General features: G+C 36.9%; 1 protein-coding gene across 7 annotated transcripts in view; it reads left to right on the top strand.

The window, feature by feature from the left end:
* The window catches only part of LOC129577325 (protein couch potato), a 175611-nt gene that overhangs the window by 129205 nt on the left and 31900 nt on the right, over positions 1 to 14506 (top strand). The window lies entirely within an intron of this gene.

Raw genomic sequence — 14506 nt, 5'->3', positions numbered from 1 at the left:
TTTTGTCTTCCCCAGTCCTGACAACGACGACAACGACAACGAGAGGCAGTGTTTGTCAGTGAAATGTTTATATAAAATAACCAAAGCGAAAAACGCACGTAATGCGAACACATTCGCACTAGACGCTTTCTTTCCACTTCAATTAAATCGTCACTGTCGAACGTAGTTCGCATCGAGCGAATCGTCATTTATCAGCATAATTTATTCCACTCGTTGTCGTGTATTTATTCGGAAAAATCACGACAAAGACACACAGTGGGAGAGAGAGAGAGGGGGAGAAAGAAGACCAACATCACTTAAATAACTAAAGGAAGCGCCACAGCACATTCCCCAACCGACGCACAAACATTTACAAATGTTTGTTGCTCTCTTGTATTTCAATTTAGATGTATGATGATTATGACAATGATAATAATTCCATTTAATATGCATTTTGCCATTTTGATGGGTGCGTGTGGCCAAATTCAAGCGCCAACTTTGACTTCTAAATAATACAATACGAAATCATTACCACTAGGCATTTTAGCGAGAAAACATTGTGTGCGTATTGAAATCACGGGATGTTACTGGTTGGGTGGAAAAACAAAAGCTTAGAATGAAAATGAGAAATTACGGTGTGAAAAAGAACAAAACTGCTTTTGTTTGGTTCACTTTTTTGCAAAAAAATAAAAATGAAACGAAAACAGAGAAAAACGTGTGCATTGAACAACGGAATGAATTGCATCGATGAAAAAGTCGTAATAAACATTTTCCCATTCACCATTTCGTTCGCTCTGTGAACCGAGGCTGTGTGCGAATGTATCGCTGCTAACGTTATAACGGCAATGAAAACGAGAACATTTAACGATAAATTTAGTGGATGAAAGAAAGAAAAAAACACGTAGAAAGCACTTTGCATGTGGCAATTGAAAACACTGAAACAAAACATTGAATATTCAACAACCAGCGGAGAAAAAAGCGTTGTTCGCACACAATTCAACTGCACCAAACCGCATCGGCAAATGGGAACTACTTGTTGTGTTTCGGTTGAAGGCGAACGCAATGAAAATATTTAACTTAATTTTGAAATGAAAAACCTCGTTTTTTCTGCCTTCAATATTTTTTGCATGTGTTTCTTACTCATTCGCAATTTCAATCTCTCGCTTTCATTTCACCTCGGTATTTTTGTTAAGCTCCATAAGTTTTTGACTTTGTGTTTGCCCTCACCAGCAAATTGCATACACACAATATTTTCAACGTGCAAACGATGATACGGACGGAAAAAAAGGGGAGAGAAAAAAATCCATGCAGACAGATGCTACTAGGCACATTAACCCACATGACAGCCTGTCAGGAAATTTGCAATCTTTTTTTGGTTTATACAAAACAAATTTCCTGTCATAAAATAATATCAAAGAAAAAATCGCTCTTTGCGCTTTTTTATTTGTCTGTAGGCAAGTTTGTGAAAACAAAATTGAGCCTGATTGATGTTGATATCATTAATGGCTTTGCGATTCTCAATGCGAGCTAATAAATGACAAAAAAAGAATATTTGAATGTCCATAATAGAGCACATTGTCTACAATGGGGCGAGACAAGTGCATGACTCAACGGTAATTAGTCCCGGAACTACGGTCAATTTTTCTATTCATTGAGAATGACGACAACGTCTTTGTTCTGCTGCGACGACAAGGTCAGCCAAGACATTGCGAGTCTCAATTTGAGACAATAGCAGACCTTAAAAGAACAAATGCACAGTGTTTTGGCCCAAACTAAACCTTTTTTATGATATTTGTTCCATTCTATTTAAACATATTAACATTACCAATGTAACAACGAATCAACTAACGATTTGTTTCCTCTTCTTTTCGTTTCAGGTAATTTTCAACAAATTCTTCGGTCGGTTTATCGAAATGGATTCCTATAAGCAAGCAAACTTGAATCTTTTAATAACTTTATACCGTAATCCAATATGATGATTGTGGAATTTAAATATTATTAGTCATAAATTTTAGCAATTGGAAGTATATAAGGAAGTTGTATAAGTGAACGGAACATGTCCCGAATGTTCAACAGTCTCCAGAAAATTGGGGCAAAATTGTATGATGGAAATTAATTTGATAGCAAATTATCAGACTGTGTTCATGCTACGGAAATAAGAAAAACATGAATCTTGTCGAAACAACTCAGATAGACAGAAAGTAGAAAACAACAACGAATCGAATGTTTTGTGAAGAAATTTGAATGTGTATAAAAACCGAAATGTGATCGCTTTAAAAGTTGAACCTATGGGAAGATAGACAAAGTTGCTGGAGACGTTTTTTTTTTAAAGACGTCTTTAAAAGGAAATTTGACTTGAATGCCAATGACAACGTCGGTAAACGAACGATAAACAAATTCACAAAGTTTTTCGCCCAGCATTCCGGCGTGCTGAATATTTCGACAACTCCCCACCCTCGTCGCACATTTTCCGTCGTAAAATTCAATTTCCAGTTTTCTGTTATTTGATGGGCCATTTCGTATGCATACAACACACACACACTTGTCATTGTTTATGTGTGTATTTACGTTCGCCAAACAGCATTTATGCTGTTTACATACATCAACGTTTCGCATGCGGAATGAACGAAACGAAGTTCGATCGAATGCCATGTGCATCGAAATAGCCAAATAAAAATAAAAACATTGTTCACAAACTAAAATCCCATCAAAATGGAAATCGAACCAGAATCGACGAGAGGAGAACAAAAACCAGAAAAAGAAAAAAAACACGGAAGAAAAGTCTCATAAAATTCCTGGTAGAAGGCATTAACTAGTAATTCTTCATCGGTTTGCGACTTACATTATATTTATAGCGTCAATTTTCACATCAAAGGCAATCAAACTCGTACTTATAGTTCATATTTACTTATGCGGTATACGTGTTTCCATGGCATGTGTAAGATGGGACGTGCTGCGATACAATTTCGTCTTTCGAACATTGCCCGCCTAACACACATTTTTACCCAGCTTGCTCCAGTCACTACGTTTTCTCTCACGCTTTTTATCTTCGCCACCCTCCTGCACGCGCGTACATTTTTTTCCTTTCATCGTCTGACGTTTTATTATCAATCAATAAAAAAAATATATTTTACTTTTATGTGAAGTTCGATCGAATTTTTCTGTCGCTACTGCCGGGATCGAAAGGCAGCAAAATTACATTTTCGAAATCAAATCAGGAATTCATTGGTGGAAGAGGAAGCTAAATGAGAACAAATAAAGAGATCTTCAAGGGAGCGCGCTCGTTGCGCGAGCAACATCGATGCTTCAAATATTTTATGATTATGACTATTTGTCATATTGGCAACTATTCCAGCGACCCAAGCAATCGTTGGGGTTTCGTCGAAGCTACGAAATGAGCGCGTTTCGCACTTGCGTTTTTGTTTAGCTCCGTTAAGCCACTTTTCCGAATGCCATATATGAGATGCTCATCGTTTGCACTGACGATGCCATCAATTTCTTTTGCCACTCGTTTTTTCTTCGTCGCTTTCTTTTCTTTCATACGAAAGTTTTGTTCTTGTCATGCACACATGCCGTTGCTGTAGTTTTGTTTAAATGGCGCACACTTTTCGACATGTAATCCCATTTATTACCCGTTCATATTCGTCGCTCAGAAGAAGCTGTTGCCATAGTACGCGCTCACAAACACACAAACACATTTACCGAACCAAAAGAAAAACGAAACGAGAAATGATGTAATTTTCTTGCTCACTCTGTCTCTTCCTTTCTTGTGAGGTTCCCGATTCGATTTTGTAATCCTTTTGGCATTCTTTCCGATTTATGATGCGCTAAGTTTTCTATCCCATGCACTCGAAAACGAAGACGTCGACGACAACGGCAACGTCTTTTTCGCGTGTTTACACGAATAGTTAGAGCGAATGAATGACCAAAGAGAGAACCAGAGAAAGAAAATGGCATCAAATAAAACAAACGACAAATACTTTATGTGCTTTTCGCTGAAGCAGCACCAGCAGTGGCATTGAATCAACAGAAATTCTGTTGCATTCAGCTCAAGAGCGCAACGAGCGCTGCAGAGGAAATATTTTGCGTAGGAATGAAGCTATTCCACATTAACAACATAAATATATATACAAAGTCTTTTCGACTGAACACCAGCGTCACGAATGCTAAAACGATAAAAATGTCAAGCAGAAAAGACACTCATACACATACGTACACAGAGAGTGAAAAAGGATTTCGGATAACGAAACAGAAAAAAAAACGAAAGTGAAGAGAAAAACAACGGAAATGACGGAAAAGTTGAAGAGATTTGCAGCGAAAACACAAGAATAAGCTGGTAACAGGATATTCCTCAAATTTCATGAACTCAAAATGTAGCATTAAAGGAACACAACTCAAGCCAAAAAGAATTTCGTAAATAGAAGAAAGCTGGGACCTTTTTGCCCCTTAAGAATTCTGCAAAATCCATGCAATGGCATTTCCAACTCAAAATGAAAAGAAAATGTTAAACAAATATGGAATTCAAGACAATAACGAGAGAAAAAAAAACGAAGAAGTGCTCCTTCGAGAGTGTTTTGTGGTGTAGCGCGCGGTTCATTAGTGAGAAGAGAAAAAAAAGATACACACACACAGAGAGAGAGAGAGAGAGAGAGAGAGTCAAAGGTTTTTTTCTCTCTAGTGCTTCAGGTCGGCCTGTATTTTCTTTATATCATTTTGACCTGTGAGTCTCCAACGGACGACTTTTCAAAACTTTGATAATTTCATTAAATTTATTTGCCAAAGTAAAAAAAGTAAAAACAAACGAAAACAAATATCGCCCGCAGTATAAATGGAAAATGTACCTTCATTTCGTTTCCACTTTTTGACCAACAAAATGAAATTGGTTTTTCCTTCTTTACAATGGAAAATGAATTAAGTTGTCAGTTCCAATTGGAGCGAGTATCAGCTAAACAGACCAAATACAAAAGCATAAAATGTGTGCTGCTTGTGAATACGGTCATTGCGCTATCTAGCTGAGAATGGTTTTTAGTGCGTCGGGAAAAAAGCATATGAGCACTTCGATAAGAGATCGAAAAGGTTCGAATCGATATGAATGGAGACCAACACAAAAGAGAGAGAGAGAGAGAGAGAGAGAGAGAGAATGAAATGTGTTAAATGCGAATGGCATGACACATTTCCCATGGAGCTGCGCCCCAATATGCCATTACACTATCGAGAGCATAAAATAGAAAACATGTCAATTGGTATATGGTGAGTGTGTGTGTGCGTCGAAATAAAAGGACCAAAGGCAGCAGTACGAACGTGTTAACCACTTGCGTCAGAAGAAAAAAATGAGCTGAGGTAACAAATAGGCGAGGTAACCCTTTTTTAGATGCCCATCATTTGTGCATTTGTATTATATGCTAAGTCACTGTATGACACTGGCCCCGACGCACGCAAACACACACACAGACATATACATCGAGTGGATCTAAACTGGGCTCCGGTGACTACATAAATCCAGATTATGAACAAATATGGACAAAGCGAATATCACGTGTGATTCGATTCGATGAATGGCTCATGAATTATTTCGGATGGATTAGTGACCATTGTTATTTATTCAAATGGTTTGCGCCATTCAACGAATTTTGTTGCATAGCATTTTGATGGCTTGAAAAAGTATAGCATACGACCAGAGCAGAAAAAAAAACATTTATCGTTATCATCTATCGTGAGTAGCCGTGGTAACGGCACAACAAAACATTGAATTGTATTAATGCGTGTGTTGTTGGTCTTGGTTGTTATATCTATCAATTGATGGAATCATTTGTTATGCCATCGAAATAAAAAGTGAGAGTTAAAAGCAAATCTAGGCGATTCACTGCGTAACAACAATCAGATCGAGTCTCTATCGGAAAATTGATGACAAGCTGTTTTGTCAATATTAATGAATGTGTATGATAAATCGGTATCAAGCCGCTCGTTTATTATAATTTGATCGATTAGCGGTAGTTTAAAAGTTGCCCGAACTGAAAAGCACCCCGTTTAACGGCATAATTCCAAGCAGCTTCTCCACTGTTTTGTATGCGCCAATAAAAAATGGAGCGGTTAAATTTTTTTCGCCTTGTCACACATAATTAGCCAATAAAATATTCAAGCGGTTTTTTCCTCTCTCGGCACTTCAAGAGATAACAATGCATCGTAATGCGGTGATGAAGGGAAAAAAAGTTCGACGCACATAAACAACCGGCAATCGATCATGTTTTTAGGGTGGCAAAGGTTTTATGTCACTGTGTAAAGTCGACATAGAAAACAAGAGCATAGCAGACGATTCTCGATATAAAGATGTTGAGCAAGAAAATAAAATAACCAGTTCGGCTGTGATGGGTTAATATACGCGTGTCTGGGCCAACGCAATACCGATCTCATCCCCCTCAACCATTGCTTCGTTCTTTTTCGCTTTTTCACACACACACACACACACACACACACACAAAGGCAATGAAATGTGATCGCGTGTTTTAAAGTTTTTTTTTTGTTCTTTTTTACAAAAGCCTGAAATATAAAAAGAAAAATAAAACTGAATCCAAGTGGGAGAGAGTAAGAGTGAGAGATGGAAAAAAAGGCTACGAAAAAGTTTGTCGGCATTTTCTTCTTTGAGTGCGATTGTTCAGCGCTTTTCACCTTTTATTTGTTTCTGTTCACATTCCATTCTATGGCATTTTATTTGTCTAGATATTCGTTTCCATTGTTGTTTTTCTCCTCTCCTCTCGTCCTCTCTAGCTCGTCATTTTCCTTTTCATACAACATTTACAGCCAATCCCAATATTTGCACGAAATACCGACGATTCTATTACACGCAGAGAGGGAGAATAAAACAAACGAATGTACGAAAGAGAAATATGAGCGAAACGAAAACAAAACAAATAGTATGCACGCCATGTTTCCATCTTAAGTAACGGGAAAATATGTAAAACACGCAAACGAATCCGTTGTAAGCTATTTAATGCCTCATCTGCTTCGTATTCATCGCGCTCTCATCGACATCTCTTCATTACACAAATAGAACGAAGAAGAAAAGAAAATACGAGAAAGAAAGAATAGAGCAAAGACAATGTAAACGATTGCTGGTGAAAACGGTCATGAAATATAATGACTCAAATCCCTACTTTACGCGCATTTTTCTTTCCATTTTGCTTACTTTTCCTCGACGAGGAATTCTCGTTCGATTTTTTCTTCCCCATCTCTTTGTCGAGATTTTGAACTTTCGAAAGAATCACTTGTTATCTATAAATCTTCAGACGGGAACAAAAGACGGAGAGTGAACGGATTTTCACTGTCTTTCTGTGTGGAAAGGAGCAAAAAATATATTGAAAGTAAATTCGGTTATAACGTTTTATTTTGCATAGAGATTTTCCCCCTAGATACTATACAAAATGTTCGGATGACTGAAACATTTTAGTCACCAAAACGGAAGCGCATGAACAGTTTCAATCTGGAGCAAATTAGCTCTTAAAAGAGTTAACAAGCTGATGAACATTGTTCGCCATGAGTTAATGGCTTCCGTTAGAAGTTTTTTCGGTTAACATCTAACCATTGGTTTATGCTCTGGCACTAAAAACGGTTCTTTATCATAAATTAATAAGTTGTCTGCCTTTCAGATAACATAGAATGTAGCACAAAGTAATGCATTTTAAAAAAATCAAACATTGTTCCTGTTGAACATTGATAACAAATGTGTGTGCCATCACCACGGAAGACATTCATTATTCATTTTTATACGAAATGTATGTTGTGCATGTGTCCGTACCAAAAAAAAATTGTAATCTCCTTTTGGTCAGGCATGGTTTAACTGTGCTCATTTTCGTTAAGTGCATTTTTTCGGTGCTTTTACCAACAATGGAATAAAGTGGATGTGGTTGTGTTCATGTTGTTATAAGGTAATCATTGTTATCTGCAGCACCGTCATTACGACCGAAATTAATAAAATGGAAGTGTCATCTCCGCACACAGCAATCTCTCATAAAATGTACATCTATCCCTCCGAACACAACTGGTGGCACACTAAGCTTATGCTGAATTTTACCTGTACATTAAAGCCAAATGTGTGCCATATTTTCGTGTAAAATCTGTTACAAAGTAGAACCAACCAAAAAAAATCGCCGGATCCCTACTTTTGACCGAGAAAAAAAAACATATCGTGAATATGCAACAGTGCTGTTGAAATAAAAATCGAGCCAGCGCGGCGTTGCGTTTTAATGTTCATATTCATATTTGATATTGTAATTCTGACAGCTTCTATATTCGGTGGATCGAGATTATGAGTTGCATCCGTGGCTTTATTTCAAGAGGAAACTCCAAATGACTGTCTGAGTGATTCGAAATGCACGCGAGCAGAAAGAAGCTAAACATACATTTATTCCGGAATGTAATCACATCGTGCACTGTTATTCTTCTTCTTCTTCTTCTTCTGCTGTCAAGCTCAAATCTTTAATGCTTACTGCATTGCAGTGTAATACATCGATTTCAACGCTGCCGGATTTTTGTCAGCTGCTATCGCTCGTCTGCTTTTCCCTGTGTTCTGCGTAACGACTTTGAATCTACGACACCGGAATACGGAGCTGACGAACAAAAAGTGAGGCAAGTCGAAAAATGCCATTGTAATCGTATGGTATAAAACAGTGGGGGGAAAAGTCGCTTTATTTCGATGAGAAAACGCGCTGTGTGACATTTCCTTGTTTTTCATCGTACGCACCCATTTTTGACTGAATATCATTTCTTTCGCTTCTCAAACTTGAAGATAATTTGCCAGAATGATGCGCAGAATAATATTTTTTTTAAACAAAACTTCCAACGGATTTGAATATCGTAAACTTTTACTGAATTTGACCGCATCATTTAAAACGAATTAAAAGAATACCCACAAATAGAATAGGGCTGGAAGAAAGATGCAATAATGCGTTTGATAATTAAATAATTGGCTCGAGGGCAACAATGTAATGAATGTGTGCGTCGATGCGAGTATATAGCTGCTTGAATGAAGTGCCTGAAGCGACCCTGTGTCGTATCCAAAGTGATATCCAACGGCTAATAAATAGCGACAAGATCAAATCCGATAACGATACACATCGCATTTGTATGTGCTCAGCTGTGTGTAATCCAAAGCAAGCGATAGCACGGGAAAAACAACGACATACACAAAGAGAGACACACACACAGAGAGAGAGAGAGAGGGAACGAAAAAAGACGACTCACAAAAAGCGATGTAGTCATTGTATACCGTCACCAATGACAACGCGTTCGAAATGCGAGAGCCGAAATCGCACAACGAGATTCCGTCATCCACTTGTGAGTTACAATTGACGTTCATTGAACCAGACAGCCGAACGGCGGTGATTAAGAACGCAATTCCAGCTAATGTCTCGATGGGGGCTATCGATAATCGGTTTTGGGTTGATGAAAACATTTAAGAAAACACTCTCATTGCCTAGAAACAAAAAGCGGGATGTTGGTCTGGCAAAAACGGATTTTTCCGAACACTAGAAATTAATTAATGTGACATACGATCTCATCGACAGCACGATGAACGGCATTTGTTTACGGGTGACTGCCAAACCGTTCTAATTGTCGCAATAAATCACATTTTCCGGATCGCTTACTAATAAAGTTACTGTTTCGCCCTTTTACTGTCTCCATCTCTCTCGTCATCGGTCGCTGCAACAGCGGTAAACTTCATTGCATTCGTTAATTACGAAATTTGAACACAAACAACAAATAATTGAATATAGTAACAATGTTGTAATTCAATTATGATATACTATATCAAATGGGAATTTTATTTGTATTTTTCCTCATATGTACGTGTGTTTCTGAATTGTTCATGTGTAAAACAAATAAATGTTTTAAAATTTTTTTAATTGCATTTCGAGACAAAATCAAACTAATTAAAACTAATGTTATAAATGACAAAAACTCATTTTCCGGAAAATGATTTGAATTACAACAAAACTCGTCCAACATTTTGTACGATGTCGATTCATGGAATCGATGAATGTAAAATAATATTCCATTTCGTTGCATTCAATTTTAAATATGGAAAAAAATGGCGCGTCAACGCAACGGGCAAGGAAGCGAAGGAGAGCAAGAGAGATAGCATTTTGAATGGCACACAGCGCATCTATTGAGTAAACGAATTGCAAATGAAAATCAGTAACAACTTCTTCAGAACAGCAGAAAAAGTGCCGCTAGCATAACATGGCATCATTATCAAAGCTAATGATAATGCACGATCGTACGAGGATGAATTCGCTTCTGTAACTTTTCAGCGAAAAAAGAGATACCTTTTCGTTATACGACAATTATTATCGATTGATTGCTGCTGCTGTTGTTGTTTAGCATTCCGCAGTTTGTATCTCCCGATGAATTTGTATCCATCGTAGCTTTTCGAATAATCCACTTTCATTCCGAATCGGAATTATTCAGTGTGTGTTTGTGCATTCACAATTGGACGCCTCGACAGATGAAATGAATGTTTTCTGTTCGTCGTAGTTTTGATCGATGGACTGTATAACGTTTGGCACTTGCATGCGGAAGTAAACATGTTTATTTGTGTTAAAAATTCAATTAGTCGAACAATCGACGAAATCGAACATACATACTCGGCATCCCAACTGAATTCACAATGAGTCTGGTGTTTATTACTGCGACTCCCCAAGCAATTATCGTAACGAAAGCGACTGGTTTATTCTGTGACTTTTTAAAAGTCACTTTTACTGGGAATTTCAGTCTAGGAGAAGTCGGGTTGATTTCAAATTGATTCGTTTGAATGAATTTACACTTAACATGAAATCTTAATCTCAGTTGATTTTCAATCATTTGAAACCTTTTAGTGGATTTCTCTTGAAATTAATATCATTAAATGGAATTTACCCAATAAATTCAATTAATCACGTAACTTATGTTCATGCTGATTGTATTTGCATGATAAATAATAATTCAACAGAAGTAAAAACATTTGAGAAATTGAAAATACACGATAAAATCTAGAGATCTGCTCCTTCGTTCAAAAAGGCTTTACATCCTTCAGAGGTTCTGAGCCCATACAGCAATCACATTGAAAGAGCTAAATTTATCGGTATTCAAAGCAGAAACACATACCTTTTCACTTATGATTGAGAAGCTAGTACAAATCAAAGACATTTCAGATCTGAACTGTCAATATTGAAATGCGATGATGAACTCAAGCTGTTCATTAAAATGTCATTTAAGGCCATATTGAAATTATAGATTGCGTATCAATGCTACTATCAAACCGAGTTGTCATGGTTTTATACAACCAATAATATAATCTGGGATATGACAAATAATGTGTCAATAAATTAAAAGCCACAGCCTTATCACTATATATTTCGATAGAATGCATCAAATGGAATTCGTATGTATATCTTTCATCTATTTTGAAATGCTTTTGACCGCCAACCGACAATAAATATTTGAATCTGTGTGGGGTTGTCAGTGAAATGTATCCACATTTTGACATTGTCCGTGTGATAACATGAAAAAGCTTTTCGTTCGGTGTGTTGTTTTAATCCATATACGGAAGCAGAAGTTGTGCCAGAAAAAAACTGGATCAATTCAAAAATTAAAATGTTTTCACTTGTCGTTTTTGAGTTGAAATTTTTGAAATGGCGTGGATGGAACAAAGCGTCAGGCTTCATTTATCAATGAAAACATGTCAAATTGGAAGAGTATTATTATTGTTGTGTGTACAAAGTACAACGTACATCAACTGTTTGTTGTTCCCTTATTTTGGATTTTCATTCGACACAAATTTCACACCGTTTTCATTTTTGTATTTGACTTTTTGCTTGAAGCAAATTGCTTCTCGAAAATATCGAAAAAAATATCATTTGTAACATGTTGGTGCTAATTAGTGACACATTGTTGTCTCGGCGAGCACGAGCACACCTACAATAAAAGTTGGTACGTGAGTTGACGGAGCCGATTTTTTGAAAAAAAAAAATGGTCCGAATAAAAAAGCTGTAGCGGTGGCAAAAGCCCCAGGAGAAACATTTGATATATATCATAAATTTAATCGAATGCCGGTGTTGCGGTGTGGCGAACATGATCGGTGTCGCTGCAATTAAGTCAATTTATGTTCATTTTATTTCCACTTCCACTGATGTATATGCATAAAATCGTGTTTTAAATGCATTTAGCAATTAAAGCATGCAACTAGCACCGTGCACAGCACTTGAGGCACGAACATTTCCAATTTTCAGCATCAAAAATTCATATTTATTCACACACACACAAACACACATATCCACCGGATAGGAGCGAAAATAATTATGATTTTGTAAATTGCACATGTTCGATATTTTAGACGAGCGCATGCAAACTCAATTCAATTAATAAATATATGTAGTAAATTGCGGAGTGAAGTCGGTGGCGTGCGCTCGCGTCGTACATTCGCTATTTATATATTGAGCGATTTATGTTTAGTTTTGATCAGAAAATATCACGAATATTCAACATGTTTAATTGAAATATTACTGCGATTGAAACATAATTTTGTTCATTATCGTATGATTGGCTAAACAGCGATACGAATTGGTAAAGATACTGGCAAATAAATATATTAGATATGCATTCGAACATGCGCAACTCATTTTCTAAATGAAAATGTCACATGTATCCAGGCGAAAATGCCAATGCAGAACACGAAATTATTGAATTGAAATAAGTTTTGATGATGGGATCGATTTTAAAGGGAGGACATGGAATTTCCACTGACCACTGCATATTTCAAATACATTGAAGTGTCTATGTGCCACTTTGGAAATATGCTTGATATTCCGCCCCGCTCCACAAATATACCACAGACGCTACCTGCTAATAAACAATTTATGAAAAAAAAAACTTTTGGTCATATTGGAATAGTTGGAGCGAAAGTTATGTGACACACAGGTTGCCAGCACAAGTCAACCAACTCTAAGTTATCTCTACTATGAAATGCATTTGAAATACCAACGTTATTATAATTTTAATCATGTATGCCATCAGCCACACTTGTGGTGGTTTGTGTGAATTCGTCGTCATCCAGCAGGTGAAAAGTTGGCTCCGGTTTTTGCATTCGGTTCAAATGCAGTGTTTGGGTGAAATTCACAACTTTTTGGCATACAGAAAGTTAGTCGGAATGGCATTTGCATCAAAAGGGCATTCAAAGTGATTTATTAGCAAAGTTTTCCGTATGGAAATTGAACGAATCGCAATAACTTTGTTATTAATACACATTGAAGACTGTCGAATTATGTATTCTATCGAATTGAAGTAGCTTTTCTCATTAGATGATTGAGATATTCATAAAATTGACCTCTTTTCACTTCAAACAAAGTGTTTGATTGCTTTACTTGTTTCAACGAACCAGTACGGGGTTAAGAGACGTCTTTTCATCGTAATTAAAATGCACCTGCATTCGGTGACTTCAATGAAAATCTTATTAAAAAAGTTATTTACATTGCTATCTGAAAAGGAGTAAAGCAACCATCGTCAGTCAAACTGTGATAAATTGATTCGGAAACGAGTGAAAATTGCCGATGGCAAGTTTTCAGCTGAAGATAAAGTAAAATGTAATAATTTAATGGGAGGAACAAGCCTCAATTGAAATGTAAAGCAGCACTTGGGCCGAGCATTACAATGTGCAAACAACATATTTCGCGGCTACTTAAGCGGAATGGAGAATGAATTTTACTGACAGAAAAAAACGAAATAAAATGGCATTTAATATGAAAATGGTATTATTCATTGGCCACATTGAGCCAATTTGACGGCAATTTAACTATAATCTGCTGATTGCCGTATTGCCATAAATAAAATGCATATTTATTGGTTGGAAGCAATCAAGATTTTCGACAATAAAATGCGATTGCATTCGATTCGGTGCGCCGTATGTATGTGAATTTTTCGGGCTGGTAACGACAGCCAAGCAAATGTAAAGAGCCGAGAGAAACAAAAAATCCGCGAGCGAATATCAATTTAAATAAATGGATGCACTAAACCAATTTTTAATCAAAACAAAATGGGCACCCACTTCAATTTCGACTGTCATTAACAATGCATAATATTATCTGTGCTCGGCGGTTGCCACGGCATCCATGTGTTTATGGTGTTTGTGTGTGTTTGTTTTTTTTTTCCACCGTGGTTTTCGCCGTGAGTTAATCGAAACATATGGAATGCAATTGTCATGTTTTCGCATAATACAATCAGATTTTCCATTTCTGAAGCGCACACACACGCACACAACACAAAAACGACTGCAGCGAATTAACAACAACAACAATTCAGTGGCTGAATATCTCATATCGTCAGTATTAATGAAAATGTTTCATTTATTTAGAGCTGTGTGATTTTCCACTTGATGGCTGTTGCACATGCATTTATGTACGGTAAATGAAACACAAACCTCGAAATATTTAATCAATTGATGGTCACGGATGATGGCAACAAAAGCCCATCAATTTTGCGGTAGATTTCCAATTTGATT

Source organism: Sitodiplosis mosellana, unplaced genomic scaffold (assembly GCF_009176505.1).
Source record: "Sitodiplosis mosellana isolate CC-2019 unplaced genomic scaffold, AAFC_SMos_1.0 Smas_scaffold_1, whole genome shotgun sequence".
Lineage (NCBI taxonomy): Eukaryota > Metazoa > Arthropoda > Insecta > Diptera > Cecidomyiidae > Sitodiplosis > Sitodiplosis mosellana.
This window is presented reverse-complemented; position numbering and strand designations above follow the sequence as displayed.